Below are 22,777 nucleotides of genomic sequence, written 5' to 3' on the forward strand. Positions count from 1 at the left end.
TTTTGAAGTCAAATGTAGTATGCTATTTCTGTGTGTGTGTTTTAGCAGATGGCAATATAAATCACAGTCCAATGCTGCTGAACTGAGATGCCTAAATATTGTGGGTATAGCTATGCTTCCATTACTCACACTGTAAAGCTAAAAGCCTTCTTTAGCAATTTGGTTGTCTTATAAACCAAGAAAGTAAATCTGATTTGAATTAATTAATGAAAGACTAAATTAATTTAAATACTTTTTGACATTAAGGAAGTATGCTAATTGATGGCTAATTTTCTCTTTATATCTTGTTTCATGTCAGTTAGATACCCACATTTCATTGCTAATAATATATTAATTTTATATGTATTGTTGATGCAATTTTGAGGATATTATGATAGCAACTGAATTTTCTTGTGAATGGATTAAATCATAAAAAGGGTCCTTGTAGCAGTCAATTGATTCTTACTGTACAATAAATGCCTGTTAACTGAAGTGCAAATTAAATACTTATTTGCAACACATAATACAAAGCATTAAGTATAAAAAAAACCGGGCTACCTTATAGACTCACAATGTGGAACCAAAAATAGGCAGCTTCAGAGTATGTTAAATATCCTTAGCAACCTGCTAAAATATGACATGGGAAACAGTTTACACTTGAGCAATTATCTGATAAGAACCAGTGCTCACAGTGAACCTATTGCAGTATGTGTACACAGATAGTGTATATATATACTTGAGCACGTGTACAGACCCACAGAAGGGCACAGTATATGTCTGCTTCTCTATGTACATAATAAAACAAAAAAATCATGATACATATGAAAATTCAGTAGGCATGTAAAAAAGTAGAGATGGCAGATAATAGAGGATTTGAATAAAGAATGTTTTAGTCTACATTTATAGTGATGTAGATTTCCTGTAAAGTCAATGGAAGTATACTGAAATGCAGCTGAAGGAATACAGTGGTGAATTAAGTCAAAGCATTATTGATGATTAGGATTTATTGCTTACCACTCATTTAATGCAAATAAAATAAATATAAAATAAACAGACTTTTATATATTATCATTTATTCAGCTTGTTTTGTCTGTCTTTTCAGACTCAAAGAATATTTTCTGTTCCTTTGCACATTGGGAGAAAGGGTGTATGCCTTCCTTTTGAGATGTGTTGAAAATGAAGTGAAAAGTGTATCTGCACTGATTATTTGTCAGGTAGGAAGAGACTATACAGATGAGGGAGTTGAATGAAAGCTCTTCTAAGTCCCCCCAGATTACATGAGCTGCCATTAAAGGAAAGTTTCCAAAGTAGACTGACATCTTTGATTATCCAGCTTTTTGAGCCAGGCTGAGTTCTCAGCTGGCATGAATCAGCATTGCCCCTCTGAAACACAGTGCAGTGCTGACTTTCATCAGCTGCAGATCTGGACCTGTGAGATCCATGGGTTTCTGCTTTATTTTTTTTTTTGTTCCAGCTGTTAAATTAAGGGGAAAAAATGTATCTTTTGTTGCCCTGTTTGTCTGTCTGATTCTTCGTCTCTAAATAAATGAAAATAAGATTTTGTAACAGAAAGTAGGTAGTCATAACTAGAGGTGGTGTTACCCACTTTGCTGCTATAATATTCAATATACTTCATTGAAAAGGTGGAAATGATAGCCACTGATTATTTGTTAAGAAATAATCAGAGGAATTCCGAATGGGTGATTATATTTAGGAGGAGGTAACAGCCTTTTATAAAAATTTAGAGCAGCCGTTAGGTGATCTGATTATGTTAGCTGCCAAAAACCCACAGGGAAGTCCTTTCACTCCATCTGTGCAGCCAGAAAGATGAGAATTGGCATGGGAGCTGTTACTCTGGCTCAACATCCCTTTATGCTGAGACAAACCTCTTGTGATTACTCATGAAGGTTTGAGAATAAGCTGGATGGGAAACTGTTTTCTCTTCCCAGTTATAATTTAAAGATATAGGGAAATGTTGTCGCAGTTGGATGGGAATTTTAAACCTGGAAATATCGAACTAGAATAAAATTGTAGCAGTCTGCTAAGCAAAGCTAAAGCAATGGCCCTAATTTATTTCTGTGTGAGTATAAACATACTAATCTACAACTGACAGTAGTGGTAGGCATTAATGACCAACACTTTTCTCTTCCAAAATACATATCCCATTTTCATTAATGTCCAAAAGCTTATAAAAGCAAAGTCAGATGAAGAAGCTTTCATTATTTAAAAGACGAGTAGATGAGGCACTTAGGGACATGGTTTAGTGGGTGGTGGTGTTGGGTTGACGGTTGGACTCGATGATCTTAGAGGTCTTTTCCAACCTCAATGATTCTATGATTCTATGATTATCATTGTTAAATTCAAGATTTCCTCTATCTCCATTTAGTACTGAGATGTAGGAGGACATGAGTTTGAAACACGCAGGATGCAGGCCAACGAGCACAGCTCTGTTGCCATGTATTTAGAAGTTCCTGGGTACTCCAGATACTTGAGATGAAGAATACCCCAGTTTGTATTCAGGAAAATCTAGATATTTTATGTTTATTAAGGCCTGATACAATATAGAAAAGCTGGGGGAGTGGCTCTTAAAACATTAAAACATGTTGAGAATAATAATTATTTTGCTTTCCAGAAAGAAAAGAAAAATAAACCAGAAAATACTGCTTTAAAACATAAAACTTGCACGTTGTATTAACAGCTTTCTAATGCTTGATGTTTCTTTGAAATTTCTATATTCTGTCTTTGGAATGCATCATGGAGTTTGCATTGGCTTTCTCTTCAGACACAAACAAATACGCCATCTGCAGCTTGAACTACACTGTTGTGTAGTTCTGCTTGTACCTACACTGTTGTTCTTTTCTGACCTCAATAAAGTTGCTATTTTATTTTCTAGGAAAATTTTCATAAAAAATAACATTTACTCTTCCTGGTTTAGACATATGCATTAGCAGCAGCCTTTGGAATTCTCTAATTCAATGCCACGCGCTATTTTCTGGGTGAACGCTGCAATAATTATGTCTTTATTTACATTTGCATAAACATCCTTTCACCTTGTGAAAAAGTTATGTGGAAGGAAGAGAATATGACAATATGTTTCCTTTGCCATTTCTGATTCAGGAAAAATAAAATGAACCATTTTCATTCTAAGGGCATAAAAAGAAAGTGCAGTTTCGGTATCAGTTGTGGGTTTAACAGCGGCTAATCTCACCCATGAGGTTATCAGCTTCTGGGTGATCCTATTTAAATCACCTTTGATACCACAGCAGGCCTTATGAAGCATACACTGTGCCTACCGTTGCCAGTGAGAATTAATATTATTCACAGCTATCAAATACATGCTAAAACAATATAGCTCTGTTCAGGCAAGTATATTTCCTTATTTCTGAGAAGAATTTATCTTTATGTTTCAACAGTGTAAAGACCTAACACCAGAAATGTGCTAATTTGTAAAGGTTGAATGTTGTAATCCTTGCTCATGGGAGTAATCCATACTCGAATTCTTCAACAGCTTCACTCTGAGCACAATTACCTGTGTTAAATCAGGAGATTCAGTACTTCAGTAAACTAATAAGTAACTGAAACATATTCAAGCAATAATGGCTGTAAAGTCTGAAGTACATTTTGTTCACAGTTGAGATTTTCAGAGACTGAAAAAACAGAATTCAGAAACCTACTGGCTGAGTTTAGTTCTATTTGTAAAAAACACCCATTGCAAGAGGATTTATACAGCTAGTTAAAATATGGTGCTACATGTCCTGATCTTGCCTTGTGTAACTCATAAATGCAACAAGTGCATGTGAACACTGTGCATCTGATCTCAGCTCTTCCCCATGGAAACGATGATAAGGAGTAATCAGAGTTACTATCCCTGCAGCAGCAGTCACCAGCAGGATAAAAAGAATGCTGCCAGAGGGCTGCTACAAAAAGGGACAGTAAGGGTGCAGCTCTCTGCTATCACAATGAAAACTTGGTACAGGAATTTGTCCTTTGGAAAGTAAATAATATTTTTTTACATAGTTTCAAAATGAATTAATCACTCTCTTTTTTTGCATTTATTATTTGCTTATTAGTAAAATTTTATCTATACAGGTCATGTTTGATGAAAAAGATTATAATGTAGCATAACATTCTTGAAAAGCCATTGAAAGTTGGAGCTCTGGCTTAATGCTAAATGATAATTTTGGGGAAAAAAACCCCAAAATAATATTAAGTGGAGACATTTCAAGTTTATTCTTGAAATGGAATTTCAAGAAACATTTCACTTCAAACACAAATGATGCATTTCATTTTTTCTTTGAAAATTTAATTTTATGCTTAAATTCAAATAAAAGTATTTAAGTAAACAACTTAATTTCAATTGAAAAAATGCTTTTAGAAAAAGCAAGGTATTTCAATTTCAGAGTGCTGACCATGTCAGAAGGCCTTATTCCAATCATTGTAAAGATAGAAAGTTGTTAGAATTGTAACTTCTCATGAATGTTTTTATTTCATGAGCATCTCTCACCAACAAACCCCACAAACCTATGAGAAGGTTTTGGCCAGTCCTGTCTCAGTTACATATGAGTTTATATTGCCCTGGAGGAAAAAGGAAACATGATGTAAATCGAGGCAGTTCAGAAAGTTGGTGCTTCTAAAAGTCATGTCTATACTAACATATCAGTCAGTCATGGTGAGAAGTTTAAACAAATTTGAATAAGTGCTTAAGACGTAGGGCAAAAGAGAAGACAAGCTGCCCAGCTTGGCTATTGAAACTGCAAAGCAATATGACCTTGCCCACACTGTCAAAATATGACTTCATTGAATCTCATCCTCTAGTTAGGTCTTGTTCCACCAAGAGAGATGATGGATAATTTTTCAACTCCCATATTTCTGGAACATTTGCTTCTCTGACAACTATAGAAAATGAATGTATTGCCTAAAAATCCCTGTGCTCAGAAGCAGTCACATCTCATTTCACTCTTCTTTCCTCTTTTTCATTTATAGATGTAGACAAACTTTTTTTTTTTTTTTGCAGTTCAAGATGCTTACTTTCCAGTGTTAGGAACCTAGGGAGGGTTTGTGTTACCTTGTGGTAGGAACATGCTTGATTTTATTTTTTCTATGCAGAAAAAAGAAATCATTCTCTTTCTCACTTCATACCCCACTCCCCCATCAAACATTTTCATAAAAACATGAAAAATCATTGGTATTTAAACTTTGCATTTTATCTATCCCGTAGACAGACATTTTGCAATGTATTTGCCTTTATATGACTAAAAGAAAACTAAAATGTGTTACCATGTTTGGTTTGTTATAGCTAAAAACACAGGGAATTTTTATGAATGCCATATAGGAAACTAATTAAGAATGCCAAGCTAAACATTCAAGAGTTTAGAAATAACAGATTTAAGGTAACTTTAGCAGGTGCATCTTTTTAATATAGTTTTTAGTTATGAGATTTTACAGGTTTTGTCCCCAAAAGTTCCCTGATTTATTCAGTATATAGGCTAATTCTCACTCATGGGGAGGGACTGTAATTACCCTTTATAATCCTTTGCGACTACAGCATTGCATGCAGCCTTTAGATGCATTGGTTTAGAACAGCTCCTAAGTCCATGCTATGTACTTACAAGCCATCAAAAACTCTTTTATACCTTGAAAAGAAACTCCAGGCTCAGTTTGATTGGGAGACTGCAGCAGCAGCTTTCAGAATTCCATTGAACTGCTCGTGCATACGGCAAGATGTTTGTGTCCCACATTACACCCCCCCTACTCTGTGCTATTTATCCTCTGACTCTGTGTATAATACATCTGCAGACCCCAACCCTATCTCCCTCCATCATGTTAGTCAATACCCTCCTACTTTTCTCAGCCCAATTCCATCCCCCAACTTATGTTTTTTCCCCTTTCCCCTGCCCCAACTAGACCCTCTGCGTCCTTCAGTATTAGGAGAACTGAGGCTCACTGAAAGTGTAGCTATTGTTTTTCTTCTGCATTGTCAAAAGTCAGTGTGGGGTTTCTAGCCTTTTTTATTACATAGCAGATCAGCACTGAACACAGAATTAATTTCTTCGTGGGCACTTTTGTGATGCTTACTAACATAACCCAGGATTGCTGCACAAATAGCAGTGGATTTACTTTCATACCCTCCTCCTAAGAAAAGGAAATGGCATTGTGCGGAATAATTACTGATGCCCAAATTGAGATGGCTGGTCCTATTTTTTCATAATATAGCTGAATAATGCATCTACAACAGGTCTTGGGAAGGTGAGGCAGGAGTGGGGGAAGAGGTGAGCTGAATAAGGATGTGGGACTTGAAACAGACATCTCACCGGGAAGTGGTACCATGGTGGTTTGAAGAGGGCTCGGAGCTGAGCCCTCATGTTACTTTGCAAGGCAGCATTTTCAGATGCTAATGATATATGTTGACTATACTTACAGTTGCAAATGCTTAGTACTTCTGTTCCTATGTGTTCTCTGCACAGAGATTCTTATCTTTGGGGGAGGGTAAAGAGGATACCATCTGCCTCCTATAGCTTTTGGAAAGGGAATGTATATTGCATGATTAATGTCTATGCTGACTAATGTTCAAAGACATGCATCTAGTAAGTATCATAATATTGTAATAATAATAACTGAGAAACTACAAATGCTTAATATGAAAGAGTGGTCTGAGAGAGATTGCAGGAAGGAAATTCTGAATCTATTTTATTACCTTAAAATATTGCATGGTTGAACTGTTTGAGTTTCCTGTTATGTTAAATTCCTTTTCTTCTAGTAAGAGATTAAAGTAAAGACAAATATCAGATGAGGTTTTTATTTTAGTCATTCAGTCTACCTATAACAACTGACCAATTGTTAACCACTGAAACAAAAAGACATTCCTTTGCTGAGGTCATACTGATGTTAAAAAAAAAAAAGACAAGACTAGGAAAATGTTCTGAATCATCTTTAAATATATATATGCATAGGTATACTTACTCATACACAAATATATACACATGTATTCAAACGCTGTGTTACGATCTTCACCAGATTCGTGTACAATCACAATAAAGAATAAGAGCAGACTAGTTGTGTAGCTGTACACAACATCTTGAGTGGACTATTGCACCCGTAGCTTAGTTTGGAGTCAGGACTGCCATTTGATATTGGTATTTCTAAACATAATTCATGTCAGGCCTATGTGTAGTGTATAAATGAACTATGAAGGAAAACATTGTTAGTATGGAAATCTTGTTTTCTGGGATGTTAGCCTGGGATGGTCTACTATGTAGGCCATTAAAGAACATACACACTGTTTTCTAATAGTGTTTCCCTCCCTTTCTAACTTTTTGCACTTTGTTTGGGACTACTTTTTCACTTAGGTAGTGCCCTCTAGGATTCTAAGGGATATGGTAATATAGATATGTAAGTAAAACATGCAAGTCAACAATAAGTAATAAAACACCAGTCTGAGATGTATCTGGAAGCCTCAAAAAAATGTGATTGGGATAAGGAGTTGTAAGTAGGTATTTTGTTCCCTGACTTATCAAACTCAAAATGTTGTGATACAATAGAAGCAAGAAGTGCCATAAAATGATAAATTGATAGAAATAATATATTTGGTGATAGTAATCTCACATTTTTTGTGTTCTTTTAGTGCTTTTATCTTAGGTAGGTTTCCGTTACTGAGCTTGCTGTCAACATTTGCTTCCATCTAATGAAAAAGGTATTGCTTGATGTAAAATTCTGACACATTTGTGTTTAGAGTATAAATTCACTTTGATTTACTTTTAATTGTGAGACAGTGATAAATTGCTGTGCAATTATCATGTTTAAAATGGCAAGCTGAAGCAATGACAAGTCTTTTTAGATTTTTCTTTCCACTTCTACTAATAAGTGAACATGCAGTGGTTCAAAAATACTGCTTCATTTTGTCACTGTCACAACAGTATTTGTACATCTGCTCTCTTTCTAGTTTCTGAATAGCTTCCTCATTCTTTTGCCCCTGAACTGGAATTTTTTAGTTCTTTCATTTTTGGTCTTTGTCTGCATAGTTACGCTTAAGAAAACTGATCTGAACTACTGCAACCAGATTAAGCCCTGTTTAACTTGTTGCTAAACAAAATAATTTCAGATTTCTAACTTTAGTTACTATAGCTGTGCTGAGTGTCCTCATATTTACAGGCTCTTAGAGTGGGTCTTGAGCTGAATTATATTGCATTTTACTACATAACATAACCACACTGCTCAAACCATCTGGCCCAAGAGATGCCTAAAAAAGCTTGAATGTAAAACTTTCAGCTTCTACAGCTTCCTGGGGTGAGGATGTCTACAACCTAAGAGTGCTGAGTGAAGATTTTTTTCTTTTTGTTCCATCCTAAGCTCCTGCTGCCTCTTTCCTGCTTACACTTAATTGAGAACTGTATTTAGGAATTTTAAAAAAAAGGCAAAAATCCAGGTAAAAATATGCCTGTACAGGACATGTTTAGCATCTACTAAAAGATCAGCATGTGCATGAAATGTTTTTCTAGGCTCTTTTAAAACATGCCTGTTAGCTGAGGCCATAGTGGGCATGCTTCCCTCTTTCCCCCTTTAAATAAGATGACTAGTCCTTAAAGCACTTGTTCAGAAATTAGGAAACAGAACTCCAGAACCTACTAGATTGAAACCCCTGGGAGATAATCAGGGTATCTCTGGAGTGAGATGTTAGTTAACCTTCATCCTTTTTGCTGAAGTGATACCGATGTGTAGCACACCATTAACGGTGGAGAGAAAGCGGACTGTGATTCTGTAGTCTGGGGACTCATCTGGGAAGAAGCACCCTGACTTCTGGTTGCAAGACTTTTCATCCACACTATCTAATGACTGTTACTGGAAAATTTGTAAACAAAACAGTGTGTTCTAAATAACAAGAAAACTAGGCATAAGTCTGTTTTATTTAAAGACACAACATTCTCTCAGATTTAAGTTCTTCAGATTTAGACTTAACTGTTTTCCCAAGCAATTGACCACAGGTCCTGAGAGTGGTTCTTTAAAATGGGCCACAGTACTTTCAGCTTACCTTGGGGACATCTTTTCTTGATCTGCCATTCCCTAACAACACTGAAGTTTTCTGCCAAATAATTCTTGTCTTGGTTTATATCTAGAAATCTTTATTAAATGTACAATTATCACAATTTTGTTAAGTATATGCAGTATTTATTTACACATTTATAAATTATAGGAGTATGCATAAATGTACAATATTTAGAACACATTTATAAGTCCTGTTGCAAATCCAGAATGCTTCTCTAAAACAGAAACAAAGGGCCAAACCCAGCATTAACAGCTCCCTGCCAAGTCATGGGAACTCTTGCTCTTCCAGCTGCTAAGTGCTTGTTTCAAGCACTAAATGCTTCCGAAGAGGAAAGTTGTGAAGTCATGGGAAAGAGTCCCATTAATGGCAATCAACTGTGTTGCAGATCTTGAAAGTCCATTGGTGGAAAAAGTCATCTGTACTTGGAAAGTGTCCAGTGTTTCTAGGATTAAGCCTGTAGTATAACCAATAGGACATGAAACAGTAGACACTAGTAGACACAGTCAAGTCCACGTATGTTATTGAAAAACATTTCCAGCACTTACTCCCTCACACAAACTTTACTTCTGTTATTGCAGTTCTGACACCCACAGAGAATGAGAAACACCTGCTCATGCTGATAATCTAAGCATAAATAAGAAAAGATTGCTGTGCCTATGGGAGATAGGATAAACTTTCCTGAACAGTTTCCCTCTCCCACAGGAAGTGTCATAAATTCTCTAATATAGTCTAAAGAAATCACTAGCCTCTAAGTTCCATATTCAAGGTTACGCCTCATTTACTCAGCAATGTGGAAGGCTGTCAAATTATTTTTATGCTGATTGCACTCAGTCTGTATTATAAGACTTTTACATTGAGAATCCTCTCTTTAAGTGTTTGAAGTAACTGAAGTGTTGTTAAATATATGGATATATATTTTAATAAAAGAACTCATGATTTTTGTAAGAATTTCAGGACACGCTGGATGCTTCTTTAAAAACCTTGCATTTAAATGCTCTGGGAACATAAGCCGCTGTTTGTATCAATTAACAGCTCTGTGAAACAGTTGATTAACCAAGACTTTTTCCACTGGTCAAAGAGAAAAGAACATTACAAATCTGTGTTACTATTAGCAAGTAACTGTTGAAATGTCTACATTTTTTTGAATCAAACCTAAATGCTCTTTAATAAAGCGATTTAATTATTTTTTCAATTCAGGATATACAGATAAAAAAGTAATTTAAACATCTGCAACCATTTCATGTCTAGCAAAAGCCTAGGGTTATTTTTTCTCTCACTTTTGTTACATCTGTAAAGATTTTCCTGAAGTTGATGGAGTTACAGTAGTATAAAATCAGTCTGAGAAGAATGTCAGGCCTCTAGATCAGGAGAAATTTAAATCCAGTTCAAGCACTAGTTCTGGTTTTCTGAATGGTTAGGGTCAGTTAAACGGATTTAATTTATATCATTTACAATTCTGAACAAATAATCTTATTAAATCAGTGACTAAATATAGAGAGACCATTAATTTATTTCCGTTATAGAGGCCTGAAAAGCAAGGCTCCAGACATCTTAGAAGTGAAAAGAAAATCTTAAGAAAGAATAACAGCTGGATGAAGCATAGTAATTTTATAATGTGCTCTGGCTGTTATCACTGAGGCATCTGTTTTGGAAGGTGAAATATAAAGAGGTTACAAAGAACTTGCTATAAGTGAATATTTTTAATGAGAAAATGAGTGAAAATGAAAGGCAGTAGGTGCTTGGGAAGAAACCAACAACCCAAAATAGAAATTACAAAGAACAAATGAGGAATACTTAGAGATGAGTTCTTGGGCGTTTTATGAATCTGAAAACAGTATGAGTGATTAAGTGTGGAAACTGAACCTTACCACTACAGTGAGTGGGATATATCTCTTCTAAATTACACGTCTGAAAGACAGAAGTTTAGCACTGAACTGCTTGCCCTAGGCTCCCTTTATAGTCAATAGAGAAATCTAAGCATCTCTGGAGGGTGATTCATCTCTGACTAAAATAGGCATCTGAGATAGGTCAAATGAATTGCCCTCTAGAGGTGCCTATTTCTCTCCAGTTCAGACTTAGATATCTAACTTTTAAATGTCTAAAGCTAGGTGAGATGAATCCCACTTCAAATCATCTTGATCTTACATTGTTCCTCCATTGAACAGTTGAACAGGCATTAGTAACAGAAAATCCCAAGGCATGTCACAATGTAGATACCCAATGCTGACCAAGAAGTGAAGAATAATGCAGTCAATTGACTCTGCAATTAGTGTTTTTAGTCAATGTTTTTAGCGTAGAACTTGGCCAAGTCTCTGTGACTCATAAAGCCTCTTACATATCACTCACAAGAGTGCATCTGAATGAGATGTGCCCTTCTTGATGCCCATTAAAGTGGCGTGAGGTCCCGGGTTAGCACTAAATAATCTGTGCTCCTCTTGTTCGATATTTGAGATTTGAATATTTTGCTCTGTGCAGTATTATGTCAGTAACTAAACCAGACAAATTCAGTCAGGATTTCCTTCTTTGAATATTTCTAATGCTTCATTTTATATCCAGAGAGGCTGTAGAAATCATACTTGCACGTTGTTCCCTTGTAATTTTTGCCTCCTTTTCTGAAAAAGGGAAAGCAGGATCTTGTAGGTAGTGTTAGACTTCAACCCAGTTGAGGGCTTAATCTTCTTTTTCACTATAGTCAGAGGGTGAGACTTATGATTTGTTTGTTCCTTCCTCTGGTCTCTGTATCTACTCAAAAAGTAAGTTCTGTAGTACTGACTGTCTAGTATAAGGTGCATGCACAACACTGGAGTCATGAGTTTGGGGAGAGCCTTTACTGTAACAAACTATATTTCATGGTAGTTAAGGTTACACTCCAAGGACGTAACAAATATCCTTTACCCATAAAACCAGCCCTTCTCTGATTCTTTTGTTTCTTTTATAACTTCATGTGATTTTAGTTCCTAGCATACAGATTGGCATGAAATTTCCTTCTGTTATTCACTATTTTACTTGTGGTTAATCCAATACAAAAACATCCCTTTTCCTTCATTGCCCTAGAGCGTAGAACCAAACCTTTTCATGAGACTGTAATACATAATACAGTTGTCCTTGGAATGCCTTATCTGCCTAATATAATGAACACACATATTGCTTTCCGGTGGTTTTCCAGCATCCTGATGATTCTTTTTCATGACCACAACATGTCCCATTTTAACCCAAAGTCAAAATAAAAAAGAGGGTTTAAAAAGTTATTATCTTTTACAATTTTTCTTAGAAATGATAGTATATTTACTTAGCTCTTCTGGGAAACAGTATAATGGATGAAATGACAAAATTAATTAAAAAAAAATAGTTGGTAGAATACTTCCATAGAAGAAAAATATGGTTTTAGTAAAATTTAGTGACCTATTCATGTTTTTATTCAGAAATGGATAAGCACACTATATCTTGAATGTGCCTATCAAATTAAATATAATTAAATTGTATACATAAATTAATTAAACAGTTGGGAAATTGAATTTAGCAATGGATCACTGGCTCTAAACTACAGCATTCTACCTTGGGCTAAATTAAAAAGTAACCACTTGGTGTTTTGACATCTCATTAGCAAAACTGCCTTTACCACACACTAGTCTATTTGAATGATAGAAAAGAGTGAATGTGAAATGTGTGTGTAAAGGATTTGCTGGAAATAGAATAGACCTAATCTGAAAGGAAAATATAACTGGAAATGATGGCTGGATTTGTAATTATTGGAATGAAAAATAAAGAAAAGCTTGGTTTTTCATATTCTTTCTGAGAAATGCTGATGGGCCATTTATTCAGGGAATGAATATGCTATTGACAGTTCTGAATATTGCAATGCAGAAAAAAGAAATGGAAGAAGAAGGAAAATTAGAATGAAGAAGAAAAGTAGGTGCTTTATTCAGTTTGCTTTTTGTGCCATTAGACAAAAAAGCATTAAAGAATAAAATCCATTGTTATTATTTGCTGGCTTATTGGTTCAGTATGTGCCAGGCACACATTCAGATCCTGTTTGTCTTATGGGAAAACCACATGACCAAGTGCACAGAGAGGGAGTTTGAAAGGAATTGCATATCTGATACGATAAATATAAGTGCATGAGAACAGTACAATAAAAATCATTTGCACAAGCTGCAGCTGCAGGTTCTTGATTTTTCTAAGAATCAGTCATTAATTTCCACACTCTTTTGTAATGTTTGTCCCTATAATCTGGCTTCTTCCTTGAAAAGCATCTAGAGTTGTTTGTAATGATGTTTTACATCAAATTTAGTTTACCTTTGCTGCCAAGTCTGATAGATTGTGCTCCATCTATACCCTCAATTACTACTCAGTTTATTCTAACCCAGTTGATCACATTGTCCTTTTTGACTTTGCTTTTTCTAACTCTGTCCATTTGGACAGCATCTTATGTTCTGGATCTCTGCCCTGACCTGAAGTAGTGAGTGGAATCTTCACAAACCTATATTGTAGGACTTCTTATCCTCTCCCTGAGGTGTCTTTGTCCAAACTTGTCTGCCTACAATGAATCCATTTCCATTGCTATGTTGCTGATGTTCCTCTTTGTTCCTGACTTTTTTTTAATATGTTTCTGCCCTTTAGAGCATTGGAAATCCCCTGAATGTATTAAATCAGGGCCATGTCATACAGATTCCCATTTCACGTAGATTTTTGAGCATATGTGTAAACAATGGAATCAATATTGATGTTAAAACCTCTCTACCACTTCAAGAAAGTGAAAATCCCAACAAAATGGAAATATTCCAAGCCTAATGTTCTCTGTGGGCAGTCACCACTAAGACAAATTTTCCTCACATTAGGTGCACTTCCCAGTGTTTTCCAGCTATATTTTTGAATTTGCCAAATGACATGCCAACATGTGTTTTGCGATTCATACAAGTACAATTTTGCAGTTAATCTCCTTTCTCAGAAGATGATAAATGTTATGTTGGTGGTTCTGAATTCTAACACGTATTGTTCATCAGCACAGTTGGACCCATTTGTTGTAATGACTAATGCTAACACCAGTCCAATTACACTAGATCTCTATGGTATTAACATGCTCTTTCATACTGAGAAGTCACAATGAGGAGAAAAAACACTAACATGATTCTTGAAGACTCCAGTAATAAAGCCCCGTAATCAGTTGTGATCATGCTAGACTGGGTAAATATTCAAAAGATATTGTGGAATTCTTTCATCTGGGATTCAGCTTTGTGAGCATTGACAATTCCAAGTGGTTTTAGTGGTTCTAGTGCTGACTTTTCCTTGACTAATAGAAAAAGAAGTAACAGTTCAGGTATTGACACATAACAAACTACAAATATAGAGCGTATAGGCTATGATTCAATCTGCCAAATTTCAGTTGTTTACGTGATAAATTTATAATTGAGAATTTTTCTTAGTGGTGAAAGAAGAGATGAAACATACCATAAACCTACTATAAGATACATATCTCAGTGAGCACATATCAACGGAGATGCTTCTTTCTTTCCATTGATTGTCACATAAATCTAGATATGTAGCTTAGGAGATGCCTGGCATTATTGAACTGATATTATATTAATATACTTATATTAAGTAGCAATACAAATAAAAATAATGACAGTGATGATTACAATAATGAAAGGACAAATCTTTTCTTATAGAATGGTTATGTTGGCATTTATATTTACATGCAATCTTACTATTGCTTTCAAGGCCAAAATCAGCATCAAGTGACAGCTACTCATTATCTTGACACTAACATAAAATTGTACTGACATAATGCAAGAATAAAAGGTATCTTGAGGCATACTGAAGCTGGATGGGAAGAAGAAGGGCAGTGCTAAATTAGCCTGTGTTTCATTGTTCATAAATAGCCCTTGGTTGTTAAAACCTGGCAAAATTCAAAGCAAGAATGAAGATTGCATTGCCATATTCTACATCGGATCTACATTTTCTGCAATTGTCTACATCGGATTGGAATATTCAGAATTATGTGCATAAGATGTATAGATCCTTTTGAAAGCTAGCTGTATTTTCAAGGGCCTAATCAAAATAGAATGGCAACTGAGCATGTATTTAAAAGATTGTCATGATTCACATACTGCTGAACATCAAAAGAGTTAATGGGCTTTAACTACAGGTTAGATTAATTTAGTATGAATTTGGCTGTCTTAAATTCAGGAGACTTGTCAGTGAAGACAGGAGACAGAGAAATGACCTAAAAGGTATTAATTACCTTTCTGTGGTCCTGTTTTAGTCATCAAGCTTAGGCTGGAATGAGTGGCTGTAAAGGAGATATCTACCTCTTTGCAAATAGGAAAAAGTGAGATTAATCCACCTAAAAATATTAAAAGAATTTTTTTTCCAGATAATCTTAGGCCTATTTTTGGGTGGTCAGATTTGACCAAACAAATATCACAAATTGTCATGTCCACAAAGCATCCTGTGATTTCAAACCAGTTAAATTATGGAAGAAAAAATTTTATATATGTTATACTTTCAAGTTTTCCTATAGTGATTATTGGCTGGGCAAAGGGAGGATCATACTGTGAACTCATTAACGCTGTTAGGTAAAATAAAAGGCAGTCTTAACTAAATAAGTAGGTTGCAAAATTCTAAGAAGCCAGTAACACTTCTTATACTTCATATTATGCCTGAAGCTTTTAAGGTGGATATGGCGACATTTGTTAATTAAATCTTTCACCCATGAACTGGTGAAGCTGGTGAAATCTAAGGTAAACTTTTAATTGTGCTGAGTAAGAGCAATTAATAGTGGTGTATCAAGGAAAATTCTAAATCAGTGGTAATTGGAATGACAGGCAGGACTTTGCTCCAACACTTCATTAAACTTCTATTTTTATGGGAATTTCTTCATTTCCACTGGAATGAACAAGTCAGTATGCATGACTTCATTCTGCAATGAACTTTGATGAATTTTTCTAAGTACATTAAAATGAGCTGCATCTTCTGTTAATCCAAAGACACCCCCCCCATACATATGGTGTTAAACCCTCTGATGCACGTGCAAGAAGGCACAATAATGGGCATGAAGGACAATCATATATGTACATATATAAATATATATTTTTGCTCATCAGTAATAACTCTGAACTGCCTACAGCATTCATAGTGCCTTTTAGAAGTCAGGTATTGTATTGAATTTAAAATTCTCTTATGCTGAGCAGGGAAGGAAAAAAAATCAAACACTTTCTGAATTGGGCCCAAATATCCAAGGTTAATTTTCTGAGAAAGCTGCAGCAGCTAGATAAGGCCATCCCCTGCAAATTAGTTTTGCCTGCCTGGATTACAGCTAAATTTATGCAGCTTGCCTTATCCTTTCAGAAACGCCTCTGAAGTGTCGTAATTAACTGGCACACATAAAGTGAGCAAATTTTCTGCTTGGTGGCAGCCATTCCTCATTTCATCTCAGTTCTAACCCAAATGGAAAGGTAGTTTCTTATTTTTACTGTCAAAAAAACCCCACAACCCACCAATATTTTACAAGAAGTCTTTGAAAACAAACATGAAACAGCTTCAGAACAAAGTTAGGGTTTTAAAGAGCACAAATACTGCTGAGGAAGCAAAGTGGTGATTTTGCATAATAGTAAATAAAAAATAGAAGATGGAGATTGTGTATACATATAATTATATATGTGTATATATATAGGTATACACACACACACATTTAGCGTCCAAAATTTTACAGTTCACTAGAGAATTTCTGTCTCTTTTCTTTCTATCAAGATCCACATCCAAACTATAGGTTAGGAAGAAGTAGATGTGATGTATTCGTTTTTCTATTTTAACATAATAGTAGATATTTCCCAGTTGTCTCTGAATCATGTGTGAATTCCTGTGTCTTTTGTTAAGAAATGTCAAGAGCATATTTAATATTTTTCACGTAATTTTCCTTCTTGCTGAGTAAAATGTTTTAATATTGTAAAAAGAAAATCACATAATTGAAATAAATCCCCATTGTCTATATTTGAAGTAAAACTGGCACACATATGTAAACTTGGTGAAAACAGTGTAGACCGGAGAAAATTTAATCCCAGATTATGCTAATTTCCTTCCTTTTCTGTATAGATTTTCACCAATCCTTTTGTTATTGTTGTGGTCATCAAGATTTTCTGCTGTTATAATAATATTTTATACTGTCTTGCTCTATTTTTCACCTATGTTTCCCATTTGTCCCGTTATTTACTCATTCATTAAAGCCTGTCAAATAACTTGATAACTTTCAATATATTTTTGTAACAAAATATTAAGTAAGTACTTTCTTCTCTCACCCCCCCTCAAATTCTTGTTTATGAAAACCTGTGGAAGTCAGTGAGAAAGGCTGTTTGCTGAGAATTCTGATGATGAATTGCTGCTGTGCAGTATCCAGCTGTGTGTGGATTTTTTTCCCCCTGTTTTTCCATTTAGCAAAAGTAATTTTTAGGTATGCTATCAAATCTTCATGTTATCCATTTAGAGTGTTGCAGACAGAGTATTCAGTATATTACAAACCATTGTGCACTAAAGTACCTCCATTTCAACTAGTCCAGCTTGGTGGAAAGCTGTATTTTTGCTTCCTGAAAATTGATATTAGAGCTCAGCTGGGAATTTTCTACAACCTATTTTTACTCAGAAGTTTCAACTATGTCAAATGTAAAGCTCTTACTCTGCTGGTAAGTAGATCAACAAGTATGCTGCAGCGTGTTAGTTGTACAGAGCATACCCCGTATAGTAAATCTCCCAACAATTGAGTAATGGCAACAGTAATCAAAAGGCCAAATTATGCTTTCAGCTAGACTGGATTAAATCCAGAGTAAATCCACTGACTTCAGTGACTTGGGATTTAGACTAGTGTAACAGTTAAGCAGAATGGCATCCCTTCCTATTTAAACTATAGTTCTAACAGCTACTTATAGTGGAGATTCCTGGGCAGCAAAATGACTGTCAATGGACTTGCACAAGAAAAGAACGTGACATAAGCTCATGGAATTTTTATTTGCTTAATCTTCAAGTGATAAAGATGAACATTATCACTGTCTTGACCATAGTAAAATATCTTGCCTGAGAGGGCTGCCCTGTGGAGAAGACTATCATGTAAAAACAGGGGAAGCTAAAGAAATGTTAAAACCATATGCAATTGGAAATCTCTTTAAAAGAGCTGAGTGAAGCTGAAGACAGCTGGGTTTGAGCAGAATCTAAGACTTCATCAGCAAAAGCCTAGTGAACAGGACCCTAATTGTTCATAAGAATTTTACAGGAAATATTTGGTCTTTAACCAGGAAGTCCATCAGAAAACACTGAGAATTAATTTCTGTGTACTTCAGGATTAGAAACAATTGACTAAAGGACAAGTTATAGGAACCTAAGAAACAAGAGATGGAAAATCTGAGGTTCATCAGTGCTAGCATTTATCCCACACCCTTGATATCCCAGTAAATTGACTAGGTAGGTATCTAAAAGATCTCTCATTGCTATGAAAAAACATTTAAAAACTTTTTGAGTCACAGGTAACATATAACCAAAATCATTGCGCAAAGACAAGAGTTAAAGGAAGGTACAGATTATGGTAGTCAAACAACTGTTTCCCTTCCCACCAGTGCACTTGCAGGAGACATCTGTAGTGGAGAACAGATGATTGAACATTAAAATTTGGACATCTGTCAGATGAAAACTGTGTTCATTTTTATAGGACACCATTGAAAGTTGTCTATATATTTACTAAAATTATTGGATGGTTTTGAGAAAATGTAGTCTTCAGGGTTTTTTGAGCGTTTCCTTTTTTCTGTGTTTTTCTTCATTGTCGCTAACTTTATTTACATTAACTTCTTTTCTTTACATGTGTTTTATCTCTCCTTTCTTTACTTTTGCCACTTTACACCAACCTTTTTTCTTATTTTCCAAGTGTGCATTTTTCTTCTTTATTTTTTCATAGTTTTAATGTTTCTGTTTATATTTTGCAATTACCAGCATCGCTATTGTCACTGCAGTAAGGTTTCTTTTCATCACACATAGATATATATGGTAGACTGGAATCAGTATCTTCTCTTAACATGTTCACTCATAGACAGATTTATTGGAAAGGGAATATTTCTTTGTACTGTTTCATTTCAGGAAAATGATGAGTGGGAATGGTTGGACAATTTATGTTGCTGATAATCCATTATAGCAAAACATCTTTTCTGCTAATGCATGTATGTTTTAACAAAAATCACAGAGAGGGGTACAATCACAACATCTATGATTACAGCCAGATTCTTGCTAAAATAAATAGGAAGGTCTTAGAATGTATAGAAGAGAGTGTGCCACCTATGCTTTCATAGTGCCTTTCATTTTCCACTGCCTGTGGTTATAAATACAGTAAAGACAAACCTGAAAAGCCTTCTAAAATAATACCAAAGTAGTGTTGCATTATCTGTGGGTTTTATGGAAATTTCTGGGCTCAGTTCATGGTTCAATATCCCATATCTCTAATAGCATTACTTCTGTTTAAGCAAATTAACTGATGCTTTGTGAATGATCATTTATTCATAGTCATAATTATTCTTTTAAGTCACTGTAGTATTTAAACACTCTTCCATATTCTTTTGTAAAACCACAGGACTAGTTTAGAGCAATACAATTATTTGTTTCTTACACCTTCATTTTTTTAATATAAACACTACTTTTCGAATTGGTATGTTTCTTTTCTCAGATTTGTATGGACTATATGTAAGACTTGGTAAACATTACATTAAAGGGCTCTTTCATTTCTTTTCATGTTGATACCAAAATCCATAGGATGATCTCTTAGAAATGTATATTTTATATGATTATGTATGTATATAAAAGTAATCAGTTTTAATATAGGCATCTTTAAAAATACCAAAGTGAAGAAATTGTCATGATTTGTCAAAGTTTTTCACTGATTTTTTTTTTTTTTTACAAATCTCAGCCATCCAGTTGCTTATATTGAATTTAAATTAAACCTTAAATGAGGAACTGATACATGTATAAAACTAATGAATAAAAATCCTGTTTACCAATTAGTTAAATCCAATTAAAGCTTAAGCTGATAATTGTATAAACCTCTGGTATGAAAAAGAAAAAATGTGTTCAGAGCTGTTGTCTGCAGTATGTGTTGGAAGATATTTTTATTGGGAACTTGTTACTGTACCGAGACATTGAGTAAAATGTTAATTTAACTGTGGTAAATCAGTGACATTGAAGTCAGGACTAGCAGTTGCCTGTTGTCGACACTGTGTTTTCCAACAAAAGAACATCCACAAATCTAAGGGGAGAACTGATGTTCAAAAGTCAGCATGGGTACATCTGTTACTCATTAACAGGTCTTACTATGAAAAATGTGTTATTTTCAGAAGCTGCAATTCTATGTTAGTTATCCAGACGATAGGTCTCCTGAAAGGCAGATCAGATCTGGATAGTTTGATCTGCTATAGTACAGTGCAAAATCCATATTTCCTCAGTTGTGATTTGACCCTTTCTCACTTCCAGAATTTGCTTTGACAAAAGAAAAGTTCTCTTCTATTTTCACAGGGCACAGAGCCCAGGCGGGTAGTAGGCTTTTCACAGAGCAAAGTTCAGAAGTGATAGTTTACAGATGCAGGATATTCAGTTGCTGAATTCTGGACTGGTTTTGAAGGCTTTTCTGAATTATACAAAATTAACTCACAAAGGCATATCATAGTTCTGCTGCTCCACAATATCTTTCACTCAGCAATAAATAGTCTCTATGCTTGAATTTCACCAGCGTATTTGATATTTTTAAAACTGTTGGTTTTTTTTTTTAAATCCCAGTAATAGAATTATTACAGTGGCATTAACACAAAACAGAGAAGCAAAGTTGTAAGTGCAATTATTTCCTATCATCTGCTGCATCCTCTGTTAGTTGAGGGGTGATTGAGACTCAAATGAAATGCATTTTGTTACATCTGCACCATAATCACAGTACTTCTCCTTTAATTTAAATACTGAATGAAATAACTGCCTGAGAAATGTTACTCAGAATTATTGCTATTCCTATATAACAGAGTTCACACAGTCATGGCTTCATTAGTGAAGCAGAATGATGTCACTTTATTGAATGTATAATATTAATACTGATAAAAAGAAAAGCTGGGTGAATGAATATAGGACCTTATGCCACTGTTGTCATTAGTTCTTTTTCTTTTGTGATTGCTTTCATTTTCATGACCTAAACTCCTGTGGACTGGGCTACAGGACCGTGAATCAGACGTTGCAGGAAAACTTTTTGCCCAGTTTGATGGAAAGGCAAGGACAACAGAGAGCTGCTGGTGCATTTTGCAAGTACGAAGATGACAGTTCTGCTGAATTCATGGTAGTTCTTCAGAATTCATGGTAGGAAAAGAAGAGTCCCTTGGACCTGCAATGGCATTTCCTTTCCTTATTTCCATCTGCCATGGAGTGAAGGATTTGCTTTACGCCACTAATTTACTAGTCAACCCAGCTGATCTGAAGCAGGAATTGCTGGAAGTTGCTAACTTGCCATAGCTACAGTTGGTGTGTAGCAAATAAAAAAAAGAGCAGTCCTCTTTCTGCACTGAAGGGGAAGGGGGACTCACTGTGGATAAGCTGTGGTGTTGATCAGGCAGCAGGTCTGCAGAGGGGCCATGGATGTCAATAGTGGAGCAATTCCTCTTTTTGTTCCCATTCGTGTAAGGATTATAGCTTGCTTTCTTACCTTGCTCCTATCTCCTTTGTCTTTTTACTACATATGGGCTTTTTGCATGTTAGATTTATGCACATCGTTATCTGCTAATGCCAGTCCTATTCAGTTCTCAGCGCTGCATTGCTTTAGTAACCTGTGCTTCACCATTTTGCATTTGTCCTCATAAACCCCAGGCATTGTCCTGTTCTTTTACTTTCATGGCCTCTGCTATGATCTTGCTTTTTATTTTGCGGGTCTCTGCTACTAAGGGAAACTGATGGTGGCATGGCTGCCTAACAAAAGATTGCTGGTCTTGAGGAAATTCTATACCCTGGCTCATGCTCAGGACTATCCACCTAAGGCCTCATTTTATTATTATTTAGGCACTACAATTTGAACCAAAATTTCGCTATTAAAAAAATGGTCAGTTGTTAAACAGTGGTTATCTATTTTGCTAATTATAAGCCCATGCCCTAATCTATTAGATGATCAGATATCATGTAAATGTGTGTCGTTTTGGGGTTTTTTTTTGTTGTTGTTTTGGGACGGGGGTATTTTTGTTTGGTTTTTTTTAAAGAAAGGAAGTTAAATCAGTATACTAGGATTTGAGACATCTGTGTTTGCCTCCCAGGTCCTGGGCAAGTTGTTTAAAACTCAGATATTCCTCAGTTGCCTGTTTATATGTACCCTGTATTGTCATGTATATTTTTAGTGTTACATTCCAAGCTTTTTGAAACAGTCAGTCATGCACTATGATAGTACAACAGGGCACCTAGATATTATAAGATAACAGTAACAATAAATATTCACCAATTAAATAAAAAACTCTTTGACTTAGATATAGACTAAGAATCTTTTTTTTTAACTAATATCTATGAAGTACAAAAGTAGGTCTTCCTCCAAAACTGTTTTATTTCAACAAACTAAGCCCCAGATATTTTTCTTAAATACTCATAAAAGACCAATATCTAGGTGTATGTTCCTCACACATTGTGACAGAAAAGATTATCAGAGAAAGAAAGTGGAAATAAATAGTTCCATTACTTTTAAATCTTTCTTTTCTTAAGTGGGAAGGATATGAGTAAAAGACA

This window comes from Aptenodytes patagonicus, chromosome 2, assembly GCF_965638725.1.
Source record: "Aptenodytes patagonicus chromosome 2, bAptPat1.pri.cur, whole genome shotgun sequence".
Lineage (NCBI taxonomy): Eukaryota > Metazoa > Chordata > Aves > Sphenisciformes > Spheniscidae > Aptenodytes > Aptenodytes patagonicus.